This window comes from Rhipicephalus sanguineus, chromosome 9 (assembly GCF_013339695.2).
Source record: "Rhipicephalus sanguineus isolate Rsan-2018 chromosome 9, BIME_Rsan_1.4, whole genome shotgun sequence".
NCBI classification, from domain to species: domain Eukaryota; kingdom Metazoa; phylum Arthropoda; class Arachnida; order Ixodida; family Ixodidae; genus Rhipicephalus; species Rhipicephalus sanguineus.
The window spans coordinates 84,194,056-84,208,814 of NC_051184.2; the positions used below are offsets into that span (position 1 = coordinate 84,194,056).

The 14,759-nt window shown below is 50.2% G+C and overlaps 1 protein-coding gene and 1 long non-coding RNA gene across 7 annotated transcripts in view; both read right to left on the reverse strand.

The window, feature by feature from the left end:
- Positions 1-14,759, reverse strand: part of LOC119405969 (uncharacterized) — a 326,987-nt gene that overhangs the window by 224,979 nt on the left and 87,249 nt on the right. The window lies entirely within an intron of this gene.
- The window catches only part of LOC119405970 (uncharacterized), an 88,479-nt gene that overhangs the window by 69,370 nt on the left and 4,350 nt on the right, over positions 1-14,759 (reverse strand). For all 3 annotated transcript variants that reach the window (XR_007417560.1, XR_007417561.1, XR_005186484.2), the window contains exon 2: positions 10,014-10,156. This is a non-coding gene — a long non-coding RNA (uncharacterized LOC119405970). The remainder of the gene's footprint in view (positions 1-10,013; positions 10,157-14,759) is intronic.

Below are 14,759 nucleotides of genomic sequence, written 5' to 3' on the forward strand. Positions count from 1 at the left end.
GCTCGCTGTCACCGATGCGGCCACGTTCGGTCGCACGCGACCAGGAAAACAAGTCGTCGCAGTCCACGAGGCAAGGGCTGCGACGCTATCGAACTGCGAAAGCCCTCAGCGAAGACCATCGAACGTGATAGACGTTTTAAAGACGATAGTCTTTCTTGGGGAACTTAAACGCAGAAATTTTGGTCTTTCTGTCTTTCTTTCTGTTTGTCGGCACGTCCCTCGATTCAGCTACTCGGCCAAAGTTGAACCACTTGCCCAAGGGCCAGCCGTCTTGAACTGGTACGGCTGTTCATACTTGTGAACGTTGTCGATCAAAAAGTAAATATCATGCATATCTGAGGTGCAACATCACTAGGTAAGTATTAGGTGGCGTGTTCCTTTAATAGAAAATGCATACATACGTAATTTTAAGGAACCTAGTTTCTTAAGCTGCGCTGAAAATGCATAAGAATGGAAGCTTGAGCGAGTTCGTATGCGTTCATCTTTGTTGAAACAGCGCTCACTAGACGACGACGAAGTAAAAGAAGGCACAGGACAGGCAGCGCCTGTCCTGTGCCTTCTTTTACTTCGTCGTCGTCTAGTGAGCGCTGTTTCAACAAAGCTGAAAATACGACTGCGCTGAAATTTGCCTTCCTCCGTGCCCTTCGCACGAGCTCATTGTTGTGTTTCGGTTTCGGTTCTGTTGCACTGTACGAATGCCATGGGTTGGTGTTGAAAAACTTTAGTTTTGAGAAGGCCAAGAAGGTGAAAAAAAATATTTAAAAAATGAAAAAGCAGCGTTGTGGGCGGCCTTCAGGCTACCGGTTGTGGGCGCCGCTCTGGCGTTCCTGTTTTACCCAGGCGACGTGTAAATAAAAGAGTGTGTGGAGAGTACTCGTTGAGTGCGGACGTTTCTCTGCTTCAGCGCTTCGCGCCAAACCGCGTTTTCGGGCTGGCTGGCGTCCCCGCCGGTCGCGTTGGTCACCGCCGGTCTTCGCCTGCTGCTGCGCCGGGACTACCAGCACGCAACACAGCACTCATGTTTCCCGACGTATTGCCAGATGGCGTCCATATCTCACACAGCGCCTCTTCTATCGTCTTTACACGACATTTGCAGCGAAGCACGCAGATACGCGGCCAATTTTTTGTGGACGGTGTTCGCGCATCTGCCCTTATCGATACTGGAGCCGCCGTATCTGTTATGGATGCTAAACTAAGCCGCCTGCTACGAAAAGTGACGACGCCGCTTTCCGGGCTCTCCCTCCGTACAGCCAGCACCCAAAGTATTCACCCGACGGCGGTATGCACAGCCCGTGTCATCATTCAGGACGCTCTGTACGCCGTCGAATTCATCATAACTTCTTCATGCTCTCACGACGTGATCCTGGGATGGGATTTTCTCGCCCGCCACGACGCTGTCATTCATTGCGCACCAGCCGAATTAGAGCTCTCACCATTCTCACATTTGACGCTGGCAGACAGTTCATCGGCTGCGACCAAGGTATTCGTCAAAGACGACATCACAGTTCCTGTGAATTCGCCAACGGCTGTGTCAGTCTATTGCACCGGTCTCTGCGACGCCGTTGCACTTCTTTCTCCATGTGACCGCGTTATCACTAGGAAAAGCTTGCTGGTGCCATTTGCGACCGTGGAAATCACTCAGGGCGAGACGGATATTTTTGTGACCAACCCATCCCCGTTCATGGTTACGTTGGTGCGAGGGGAATGTCTCGGCAGAGCGGAACCCCTCGAAGACGCACAACATATGGACGCACCGGGTGACACGCACTGCGCCAGCTCCCGTACGCTCAGTGCTGTTTCCACATATGATTCGTCATCCGCTGATGTATTTCGTTCCTCGATTGCTGACAACCTTACGTCGGTCGAGCGTTCCCAGCTTCTATGCCTGTTGGAAGAATTTCGTTCTTCGTTCGATGTCGCGCAAACTCCTCTCGGCCGCACGTCTGCTGTCACCCATTGCATCGACACTGGCGCTCAACCACCACTGCGGCAACGTCCATATCGCGTATCTCCAGCAGAGCGTCATGTAATTAACGAGCAAGTCGACGACATGCTTCGCCGCGACGTTATTCGACCCTCAAACAGTCCGTGGGCGTCTCCTGTCGTTCTTGTTGCGAAGAAGGACGGCTCTGTGCGGTTCTGTGTGGACTACCGACGACTAAATAAGATCACCCGTAAGGACGTTTATCCCCTACCTCGAATAGACGACGCCATTGACAGCCTGCAAGGAGTAGAATTCTTTTCATCGCTTGACTTGCGCTCAGGGTACTGGCAAGTCCCCATGGCTGATGACGCTCGACCGAAGACAGCCTTTGTCACGCCGGATGGCTTGTACGAATTCAACGTCATGCCGTTTGGGCTGTGTAATGCGCCCGCGACCTTTGAGCGCATGATGGATACCGTTCTGCGCAACTTGAAATGGCACACGTGCCTGTGTTACCTCGACGACGTGGTAGTTTTCGCCCCGGACTTCTCCACGCATCTTCAACGCCTACGGGATGTGTTGACGCGTTTGAGCGACGCCGAGCTACAACTGAATCTAAAGAAGTGCCGATTTGCAGCACGGCAGCTGACAATACTGGGCTACGTCGTGTCCAAGGACGGAATTCTCCCCGATCCAGCCAAGCTTCGGGCCGTGTCAGAGTTCCCCAAACCTACGTCGGTCAAAGAACTGCGCAGTTTCGTAGGACTATGCTGCTACTTTCGGCGCTTCATCCGCAACTTCGCGACTATTATATCGCCGCTGACGAAGCTCCTTGGCAGCAACGGGCCCCTCAATTCGTGGTCGTCAGAGTGCGATGACGCTTTCGCAAAGCTCCGAAGTTTGTGACAAGTTCCTCATAGTGACAAGTTGCTAGGTCGCCAGGCGGCTCCCTTTTCGTACCCGGGGTAATTGTAGCGAAGCGATCGAACTTGGTAATGGGTCGTCCTCTCGAACACCTCCTAGTGGGTCGCCCTCTTCGGCTCTTTTAGAAGAGAACGCAACTCGCGCTGAGAGTCGGCCCCGCCTCGACTGTCGCTGTTGAGTATCGTCGCCGCTAATAAACCTCTTTATAAATGCATGGTTCCCTGGCGTCACGTGGGGCGGGAGCGCTTTGTCTGAAGTTAGTGTTATCGACTCAGACCTCAGGTCGATGACGGCGCCGTGGTCACTTAGGAAGTCCATTCCAAGTATCACGTCCCTGGAGCAGTTTTGTAGGATTACAAAGCTCGCAGGATAAGTCCGGTTATTGATGGTGACTCTCGCCGTGCAGACACCAATCGGCGTTATCAGATGGCCTCCAGCGGTCCGGAACTCGGAGCCTTCCCAAGCAGTCCTAACTTTCTTGAACGTTGCTGCGAACGGCCCACTGATGACGGAATAGTCGGCTCCAGTATCGACGAGAGCGGTGACGCTGTGGCCGTCGATCAGAGCGTCGAGGTCGCTAGTCCGCCGTCTTGCGTTTCGGTTACGTCGCGGCGTCGGGTGATGGCTACGTCGTTTTGCACCGCTCTTTCCGCGTTGCGTCGTCAGGTCTGCTTCCGGTCGCAAAGTTTCGTCTTCAGGACGTCGGCCTGCGGCGGGGGCTTGGAACTTCGTCGCGTCGTCGTCGTCGACGGCGGAGGATCTTCAGCATTTCGTCGTTCATGAACCGCACCTCCATCGGTTGCTGCCCTTAGTTTTCCGAGTACGGGCTAGGCGACCGGCCCCGGTTTGGGCCTGTGTACTGCCGGCGGTGCGGTGACATGTAGCGGCTGGGCGACGGCGAGCGGGAAGGTCGTCGTTCTTGCCACTGTGTTCCGGTGAGGTAGTTGTCGATGTCGCGAGGCCGTTCGCCTGGCTGCGCGCGCGGCGCGTTGATGGCAAATCCTCGTAGCCCCATCTGACGGTACTGGCAGCGGCGGTACGTGTGGCCGGCCTCCTCGCAGTGGTAGCAGAGCGGGCGGTTGTCAGGGGCACGCCAAACGTCGCTCTTTCGGGCTGTGTAGCGTTGGCCTGCAGGCGGCCGGAATGGCGTCGGAGGTGGCGGCGGTGTCTGGCGACGGAAGTACGGCGGCACGGGGCCTTGGTGATTGCGGGGATTGGCGACAGCATGGCGTGCAACGGCAGCATAGCTCATCGCTTCCGGCTCAGGTGGCGACGGTGTGGCAACTCCTAGCGAATGCTGAAGTTCCTCGCGAACGACGTCGGCCATAGAATGGACCTGGTGTTGCGATGCAGGAAACAACCTTCGCAGTTCTTCGCGCACGACCGTCCTGATCGTCTCACGTAGGTCATCGGAGCCCAGCGCATGTGCTTCCCCGTAGTTCGTCGTCGGCATGCGGCGGTTGTCCTGCCTAGTGCGGATTTCTAGGGCCTTTTCGATTGTGGTGGCCTCCGAAACGAATTCCGAGACTGTCTTCGGCGGGTTGCGCACAAGTCCGGTGAAAAGTTCTTCCTTCACTCCCCGCATCAAGAAGCGAACTTTCTTTTCTTCGGACATGGCGGGGTCGGCATGGCGAAATAGGCGAGTCATTTCTTTGGTGTACAGTTCGATGTTTTCATTGGGCAGCTGTACACGGGTCTCGAGAAGGGTTTGAGCCCTTTTTTTCCGGATGACGCTCGTGAAGGTGTTCAGAAATCCGGTGCGAAAGAGGTCCCATGATGTTAGCGTGGACTCTAGATTCTCGAACCAGGTCCTTGCGCCATCTTCAAGGGCGAAGTAGACATGGCGTAGCTTCTCGTCGCAGTCCCAGTTGTTGAATGTGGAGAACCGGTCGTATGCCTCCAGCCAGCTTTCTGGCTCCTCGCATGGTGATCCGCGGAATGTCGGCGGCTCCCTCGGTTGGTGCATGACGACCGTTGCAGGCGCCGCAGCGGCTGTCATTGTGGCTGTTGTCTTCTTCGTTGTGATCCTGGTGTTGTCCGGTAGGGGTTCGTATAGGGGGGGGGGGTAGTCCTTTCAGTCTGCGGCTGGCTCGACTGTCGCTGATCGTGTCGGTGTCTTCTTCACGGCGTGGGCTGGGTTCACGGCTTGACGGGGGCGTCTGGAACATGAACGAGCAGCACCTCCACCAGATGTCACGTGGTCGTGACGTCGATGAAGACAGCAGCCGGCGTGTTCAAGATGGAACTGTTTATTTGGCCCAACTTGTGGCCGGGAAACTGAAAGTTAATTTACAGCAATACACACGGTATGCACTGATAGCGGCGGGCAGAGCGTCGACCGTCGAAAAAACTGAAAAGCGGTCAAGCGCGTCAGCTTTTATACAAGCTCTATCGAACTTTCCACCGGTACCGCTGGTGGCGGCGTTATCTCTCGAGAAAGCTGTAACATTCGCGTGCAGCTCGCAATGTTAACCAAACGATCTACTAGAATCGCGAAGCTTTTCGAACACTGCTTCGCGGACGGCGTCGAGCTTCGATAACCGTCCTTGCTGGTCAAACCGGAATACATCAAAATAAACAAGTGGGCGTGGCAATATTGTAATTCAAATGACTCATGAAGGAACTCTTGCTGGTCATAAAGGAATAAAACGCACAACAGACCGTGTCCTCGAGGAGTTCTATTGGCCAGGGGTACAGCCCGACATCACACGATTTGTGAAATCTTGCGACATGTGACAGAGGATTGTTCCCAAACACTTAGGCGGTCGAGTACCTTTAGGAAAAACTCCTGTCACTGATACTCCTTTTAAGACAGTAGCAACTGGTAATGTGCGACCATTATCTCCAGTGTCACAGAAGGCAAAATAACTACCATGCGTACAATTTCAACGAATGGAATCGGTTGTCGATGTCAGCCTGTCGAAATTTCTCGCACCTAACCACAGATTGCAAATCGCAGCTCAAGGACAAGCCATCGATGACTCAGCAGATTCCGCCTACAACATCAAACAAGCAAGGAAATATGGACCGCGAAGCTTCTACACACGGAAAAAAATGATCTCATACGTGGTAGTTGAAATACGACTTCTCGGCCGCGTATATAAATGTAGCGAGAGTATAGACGCAGACTATCTGAGTCGCTTGCCAAGTTCAGGAACATCGTATCTACACGACTTGATGCTTTAAAACTGCTCGGTCTTGTAGATGAAATTGCTTTTACGACTACTTACTTAGAGCTGAGGGTGAACTTCTGACGTGTACTGTGATTATTCTCACAAGTACCGAGTGTGCCGTACTCGGAACTTTCGTGACAGTTTTTGTTTACTCATGCGTCCCGAGTGTGCAGTGCTCGGAAGTGTGGTGTAGTGATCGGAAGTGTGGTACAGTGTGAGTGCCGCAAGTGCGTGCGTGCTGCGATGCCCCAAGTTTTGAAGCAACAGCGGCAAGTTCTTCAGGAGCAAGAACTTTCTTAAGTGGGGGGTAATTGTAAAGAAGCACGTAAGGGCGATCCAGCGACAATGGACCACGGAGCGGCCGATCGCTGGAAGCAGAAGAAAAAGGAACAGCTCGTGATCTAGGAGAAGAAAAAGGGCTCGCGCAGGCTGTTCAGTCTTGGAAGACGGGCAGAACGGGCCAGAGGTCGACCGAACCCGCATCGACGCGCGGGGTTTGCGCGCAGAGGCCTGTCTTCGGGACAACGAGCGTCTCAAGTTATTCACCTCGCAAGACCTGTTACGTGGCCTGCCGTTGTCGGGGAACCCGCATCTACGCGCGTGGTTCACCCTACTGGGCGTCGTTTCACCATCAGGACGGCGAGCGCCGCAAGATCCTCACCTATAGTCGGGTACAACTTTAGAAAAAAGGAGAGGCCCCGCCCATATGACCGAAGCGCGGCAGCCGATTGCCTCCGCGGCAAAGAAATAGTCCCGCTTCTTCTCCTTGAGCGGAGGCACCGGCCGTCCGGCTCGTGACGTCAGTCTAGAGCGCGCGCCCATTGGTGGAAGCGCGTGTGCATCCGCCTTTGAGGTGCAAATGCCGCTTTTTTCTAAAGTTGTACCCGAGTATAGCTCCGAAGAGACCCGGGGTGCTACTGACAATGGAGGCTACCGTGTACCGAGTGGTGGGTCACCCACTCGCCCCATGACCCTTGTTGCTGCCCCGTCGCTACCACGCCCGACCACGCTCGACTACGTCACCACCAGGATGCTAGCAGCCCACCGCTTCCCGGACTCCGCCACGTGGGACGATCAGCTGTAGCACGTTTTCACCTTATGTATTTTGTGTGTGTGCGTCCAAATATAATTGTCGTGTGGTTTGTAAAATCAGCAACCATCTCCACCGTCTCCTCCATCTGCAACGCGTCACATGCTCTGCGGCGTGACGATCCTAAAATACAACACCACAGTTACATTGTCTTAACTAGGTACAGTTATTCTCAATTTTGCTTGACGTGGCCGCGCCGATGCGACCACGATACGGTGTCTACGCCGGAAACCAGACAAACGGCGGCCATTGCACATCTTTTTTTGTTAAAAGAAAGGGAATGAATGAACCCGTCTGGCTGCACTTTTGATACCTCCGGTACGCGCCGTGTTCTCATTCTGCAGCGTTAAACGAGTCGTTGCGAAAGAAACGAGAAATGACTAGCCATTTTAACGTTAGAACTCGCCGGTCTTACCTTCGTCGCCGACGCAACGGAGAAAGGCGGCAGACCAAGCCAAGAGGTGATGCTGTGTGTTCTGAACTCTTTTTCTTTTGTTTCTTTCCTTTCTTTCTTGCCACGACGCAACTCTTGATTCACGCGAGATTCGAAAGGAAAAAAGCCCTGCGGCACGTGGTGGAAGACACGCGAACTAAACGCCGATGTCCGAGAAAGCTGGATCTGTTGACATGGGTGATCGCAAAGCTTCATCAGACTCACCCCCGTATTCTAGAACGTCCCTTCACTCGACGCTCCACCTTGACTTGAGAAAGTCGATGGGAGAGCCGTTTCTAGGCGGAACAAATCACTGCATATCAGCGATTATCTGCAGCGATTCTTGAGAAGCGCGGCGTCATTTTCGGTCGAACAGCGGCGCTGTGCTCGACTTGTTCAAGTGAAGGACGAAATTCGAGTCGAGGAGCGTTTGTGAATACGGGGGTAATACGCCACTATTTAGGCCACCTGACAACACGTTGCGCGGCCGAAAAAGTCGCGCTAGTCCAACATGCCCAATGTTTACGTGCAGCCTGGTGCACTTGCGTTCCGGGGGATGCACAAAAGCGTCTGCGGGAAATGACAGAGGGACAAACTTTCTAAATCAGGCCAAACAAAAAGTAGAGGCCGAAAAGATTCCCTCCTGGCAAGGACAGCAATTATTACTGTCCTGGCACTCTTTACCATAGGGTCAACTGCAGCCAAAACTTTGTTGTCCATTTTCGCAAAAGTGTTTTGTGCCTGCCACTTCGCTTGTGGAAAGCATAGCACAACTATGGCTAGACCGATTTTTATGCTGTTTGTTTTATTGTAATCCAAGACTGTGCTGTACTTGAACACAGTATTGGAAGTTTTGTTTGAGCTTTCATTCTTTTTTTATTTCATATTTACGGCATGGCACAATTAGCCGAGACACAAGCATTTGCATGTAATGTTCAGCAGAAAATTATTAGGGCTGTAAAAAAACGTAAAACTCTCTTTAAGTACAAACAGTATGTCAGTATTTCCATCCAAAAAGTAGTTCCAGCCTCCTAGTATGTTTGATCACTGTGCAAGGCTTTCCACGAGCAAGGAACTTGTCAATTTTTATAAAATTTAATCTAGTAAAGATATATCTATGATAACTCGCATTTCTGGTTTTAAGATGATTTGTAGTATGTGTGCTGAATTTCATCAACGTAGGCCAAGAAACTAAAATGTTACAAACGATTTCCCTGTCCCTCCTTAAGTCACTGATCAGTGAAAGCCGTTAGACGGAAAACAGAACTACTCTTTGCATTCTTGAGATTTCGTAACGAAATACCGCGCTAAAAAACTTCTGTAACGACACTATAGCGAAGATAGAATTCGCTCGAGAGGCAACGCGCACAGTGAAATACGCAGAAAGAACCGTGCCTTCGATGAAATGTCATGGCAACCGACAAAGCTAAAGAGCGAACAAATGCAGAAAACAAAAGATTGGCTGTGCGTAGGCGAGCCCGCTTGTTTTTGTCGAGATGGCATGACAGCAAACACCAATAGGGACATGCGCGAACCTCATCGCCGCTTTTTGCTAGAGGAGTCCGGTGAAAACCAAAAGACTGGAGGACTCTGGAGGAAATATAAAATAGTGCTACGGTGTGGCCTTTGATTAGGTTACAAAGCGGCAACAGTATCAGCTTGAGAAGCGAAGTTCAGCCAACGTTTACTGCTTAGTACGGTGGTATTGTGACAGCTGTTGAACCTTTCGTCGTTCTTGTAGATGATAGACCTTGTATCTTAAGATGCACAGTACATTATTTTATGTAGCGAAAACACTGACACAGATACTCGTTGTGTTAGATGTACCGCATCTGTATGAGAAATGAATGCAGACACTTCCACTAATAGTATAGGGGTGGTAATACAAAAGAGGCGTCCATTCCCCAGCAACGAACCAGCTGAGGGTTATATGATTTTTGTGCTGCACCTTCAGCCCTACTCAGCGGAATTATTCAGCAACTTCGAAGGACGCTTTTTTGTGGTAATAAAGGTTGTATTTTTAATTTGTAATCTCTCATCAACGGAAGAAAATCTGCCTTGCATACGGATCACCAGCCATTAATCGGCATTTTGAATATGCCACAAGCTAGAGCGAAATTGGCCCGATCAGTTAAGTCGGCAATGGCGACAAGTTTCTGCTTGGACGCTGCGAATGGTAGAGTCGTCTCATCGATCCCACTTAAGTCTACAGCGTAGGCGGAGCGAAGCAATGAATGTTCCCTTGCGGTCGCTAAACCACTGTTCGAGCAGCAAGCAGGCTGTACTGCAGACCTAATGGCGCTCTGGGCGATGTTTTCTGGATCGCTAAAGAATAATCGATCTATGTTTATTTGATACGAATTTTCTTGCAGGCATCTGCATGGTCATACAATGTTATCACACAAAATCAATTTCAATTGGCCGTTGGCTTCCGAGCTTCGCTGACATTGCTGCGTTTGATGCACTTACGTTTTTCCTCCTTCACTCTGAGATCTGTCGAAAGTGTAATCGTCCGCCTTGAGTGTCTTCTTCTTCCATCGAACACACTGGACATTGCTACCAACAGATTTATTGCTGTTCTTCAGCCAAATTACCTGCTCCGTTTGCAGAAACTAGAAGAAAAAAGACGTAGTGCCAATTTTCCTCTGAGCTGGCGTCTTCCAACAAAAATACAATCATTGCGTGACAAGCATACACACAGCTGGTTAGTTTATACCTTGCAACGCACCACCTTACCTACATACCGCTTACCAGAGGTCTCCACTACTTAAGAATAAAACTATAATGGGGAGGGTTTTATGTCCCAAAACTACGATAATATTATGAGAGACGCCGTAGTGGAGGGTTCCCGAAATTTTGACGGCCTGTCATTCTTTAACGCGCACTAAAATCTAAGGACACGGGCCTGTACCGTTTCTCCTCTGTCGAAATGCGGCCGCCTCGTCAAGGATATGATCCGCTCTGCTGTGCTTAACGCAAGAAATTGTGACACCGTTCAGCATACTTCAGAGAAGTTAATAGACGGTACCATTACACTTAGTATTTCTTAGTCAACCAAATGACCCGATTCGTAATAATATCGACATTGTGTCTTGTCCTACAAGTCTTGATTTTTTAGAGCGGAGCTCTTTCGCATGAATTGACACGCACTCTGTTCGTCCTCTTCTACTTCTTAGTCTTCTCCTTCATCTTGTGGTTTGCTCCTAAAGCTCGTGCGCCGATCTCTTCGGCGCGGGATGGAATAACTCTGATGGGTGAGAGAACGAGTACACATAGAGATAAATAGAAATGGAAATTATAGGCAAGAAAAGTTCTTGGTAAGGCGGGATTCGAACATGCAATATCCACGATTCGAAGGCGAGCGTCCTAAGAACTCGATTATCCAGGCACGCTAGCAGAGCATAGCATAGGCTTTTATAGTATAGTATGGGAAGGTGGCGGGAAAGCGAATTGACGGTGAGGAGGAGGGAAAGCAGGATGGTAGAGGGTAAAGCATAGCAGAGGAACAAAGAGAGAAAGAGAGAGGACCAAAGGAAACAAAGACAGAAAGAGAAAGGTGGACAGAACCAGAGATCATCAAAGAAACAAACATACGATAGGAAGAGACAAATAGAGAGACAAAAAAGGAAGAAAGACAGAATGAGAAAGTAAGAGAGGGAAAGAAACAAATAAAGAGAAACAGATAGAAAGCAAGAGGACGCAAGAAATATATATATATATATAGAGAAAGAATGGCAAGGAAGCGAAATATAGAAAGAGTGAGAAAGACGAAGAAATACGCAGACAGCGAAAGAAAGATATAGAAAAAAACAGAGAGATGAGAGAAAGAGAACGAAACAGGGGGAGAAAGAAAGAGAAACGAAGAACGTCGCTGAGCTACGGACATCCTTCAGGCTCGGCACACGTAGAGCGAAGCTACCCTAATATTTTACTCTTGCATGCAAGCTTCAGAGTTCTATTTATTTTATGCGGCAAAGTGACATATTTCGTTTGTTGTTTTTTTCTTTTTCTCTCCCTCTTGTATGCCATATTCATTTACAATACATAACTACCTCAATAAACTAGTTTTCCGCGCTGCTTCTCCTGTACTTTTAGGGGTTTTGGGAGCTGGTCAAGCGGTCATGAGCGGATTTTGTGAAAAAATGAAATGTTCAAAACCATAAATACATTTAACAGCGATTGTCAAAAATATTACGATGTACACACATACACTGCCTTGCAGTACTCATATTGAGCAAGTTTATCAATGCAGAAGCACTTGATTCTTAGGTCAGATAAGAGCTGTATAGCCATGGAATCAAGATAAGTTCATAACAAGGATCGTTTGGCCATATTGCCGCGTAGCTGTGAGCGATGGTGAAAAATCAATAAGTGAAACCGTCATATGACGAGTTGTTTTGCAACCAACGTCTGACCGGATTACATGAGACAGAAAACGACACGTGAGATGGCGCACGCACATCACTTGCTCCAACATGTACTTCACACCTAGAAATAACAATATTAAATTCTGCAACTTTTAATTTTAACAGCATACTGGCAACGCCACCCTTACAAGCACACTGACGATTGTCGCGTCCTCTGTGTCCAGATCATCGTGCACTTACCTGTCGCGTAGTCCTAGCGGTTGAGGCCTATCGAGCTGTTCGGCCTCCTCTTCCCGGTGGCGTATAGACGATTTCCGCAACGAGGCTGCCGTACTTGATCACCTGATTTTGACTGCCCTATTGCAAAAACTAGCGCGATTTCAGCACCAGCAGCGGGACACCAGTACGCGTTTTGGCACTGGATCACGCTAGGAACACTGGTACCCACTTGGATTCACTGGCACTTCGGTGAGGGCACTGGGAACGAGCTAGGTCGCACTGGTAGGGGTACTAGCTTGACCGCCGTGATGCTGGCGTACACTGGGAAGAGCTCGAAACGCTGGCATTTTGACTGGAGTGCTCTGGCGCATACTGGAGCCTGCACTATTTCTGCCAGTGCCGCGCGTAGGTTTCTGCAGTGTGCGCGGCTGAATGTTTTGGTATCGCTGAATATAGAATGTTTCATTCGATGGTACCGATAAATACTACCCTAACAGGTCCCAAACATGTTTAGCTTGACAGAGAAAGAGAATCATAAGTGCAAGACATTCATGACGTATGTGATATGCGAAATCACTGTCAGTTTTATTATATTCGTTTCGAGTATGGGGGAAAATTTGTTAACACAAAGCAGCATCCGCTGATTATTTTGCTTTAGAGCACGCTTTTTTATGCACGCAGTATCAATAACGGGATGATTCTTGCGGAGCACGTAGCAGCAATGAATGCACGTTTTGTGTATGCCCCGCACATCTACCAGATTCGCATCAGTGATGGGTTGTTGTAATGATTACATAAGCCTGGAGGCGTCGGTCCTAATATAAACAGCAAATCGTTATATCACCGCACAGTTGGTGAGAAGTGAGCTCTGGCCTCGCAATCTCTTCCAATGGAGGCCAGAAAAGCAGCCGTCGTTCGACATCGCTACACCGGAAACACATCTCTGGCAATTCATGCCGTTCCACTCCTTTTCTGTTGTAGAATTGTTGGCTTGCGCCTTGGATAGTGACCGGCTAGCATAACTGATAACCCTTTCCAGTCCGTCGGTCCTCTGCACAAGGACGGCGCCGTGTCCTACGCTGCTTGCGTCGGTGTAGATTTGCTGTATCGGCGTATTCGTCGAAATGCGCAAGCATCGGATGCATCTGCAAGCGTCGTTTCTGTGCTTGAAATGCCTCGACTTGTGCCGTTTCTGACATAAAATCCACGTCGCTCTTCATGTGGTGTGTTAGGGATTCGGCGATCCGTGAAGATTCATTCACGAAGCGTCTGTAATAGGCGCACTAGCCGAGAAATCGCCGTACGACCTTCTTCTCGGTGGGTGTCGGGAAGGCAGCGATGACAGCTATTTTCCGCGGGTAGGGGCGAACTCCAGATTTGCTAATGACGTGGCCCAAGAACAAGAGCTCCTCGTACGCGAAACGGCACTTTTCTGGCTTCAGGGTGATTCCGGAGGTCTTGTATGCTTGAAGTATAGCTTCAAGGTGCCGGAGGTGTTCATTGAAGTTTGAGGCAAACAAAACAATGTCGTCCAAGGCACGACGTCATCCAACGACGTCGTCCAAGCACACAAAACCCGTCTGCCACTTCAAGCCAGCCAGCACTCTATGCGTAACGCGTTGGAAAGTCGCAGGTGCCGAGCAAATACCAAAAGACAAGACCTTGAACTCGAACAGGCCATCTGGTGTTATAAATGCCGTGTTTTCTCGGTCTCTCTCGTCGACGACGACGTTAATTTGGCAGTAGCCGGTCTTGAGGTCCATCGACGAAAAGTACTTCGCGTTGTGGAGTCGGTCCAGGGCGTTGTCTGGAGAGGGTAAACAACCATCTCTGTGATTTTGTTCAGGCGGCGATAATCGACGTATGAACGTAGGGTCTCCTCCTTCTTCACCAACACCACAGGAGACGCCCACGGTCTCTTGGACGGCTGGATGATATCGTCACCTAGCATTTCCTCGACTTGTTTCTCAACGACCTCCTGTTCCCGCGTCGAAACCCAGTAGGGACTCTGACGGAGTGGTCGAGAATTTCATTCTGTTATAATGCGGTGCTTAGCTAGAGCCGTTTGTCGGACCCTCGATGACGACGAGAAACAGTCCTTGTATACCTGCAGAAGGCTTCGAAGCTGTTGCTGTTCGCGAGTCGCAAGACTTTGCTTTATGTCGAAACGTGGCTCAGGTATTGGGGTCATCGTCGTAGCTTCGTCAGAACCTGAGAGGCAAACGCATCGCTGGCGGCCAAGATTTGCATGCAATCGTCGTGCCCCTGCTCAGGTGTCTGTATTTCTGGCTGAAGTTCGTTAGCATCACGCTTCCTTTTCGTTCATGCAACCGATCAATGCCTCTTGCGACGCAAATGTCACGGTCTAGCAGCAAACTCTGATCGCTCTCGATGACACCTTCGATGTCCAGCTTTTTCAGTAATGACAGGAATTATAACACTGGAGCGAGACGGAATGGCAACTTGATCCTCGAGCACCTTCCGGGCACGTTGACATGGATTCGTATCCGGCGGTGTCGTTTTGTCCGACGATAGAGTTATCGACTCTGTTCTTAAGTCAATGACGGTGCCGTGATGCTTTGAGAAGTCCAACCATCACGGCGCCGTCATCAAGTTTAATACGTGTGAT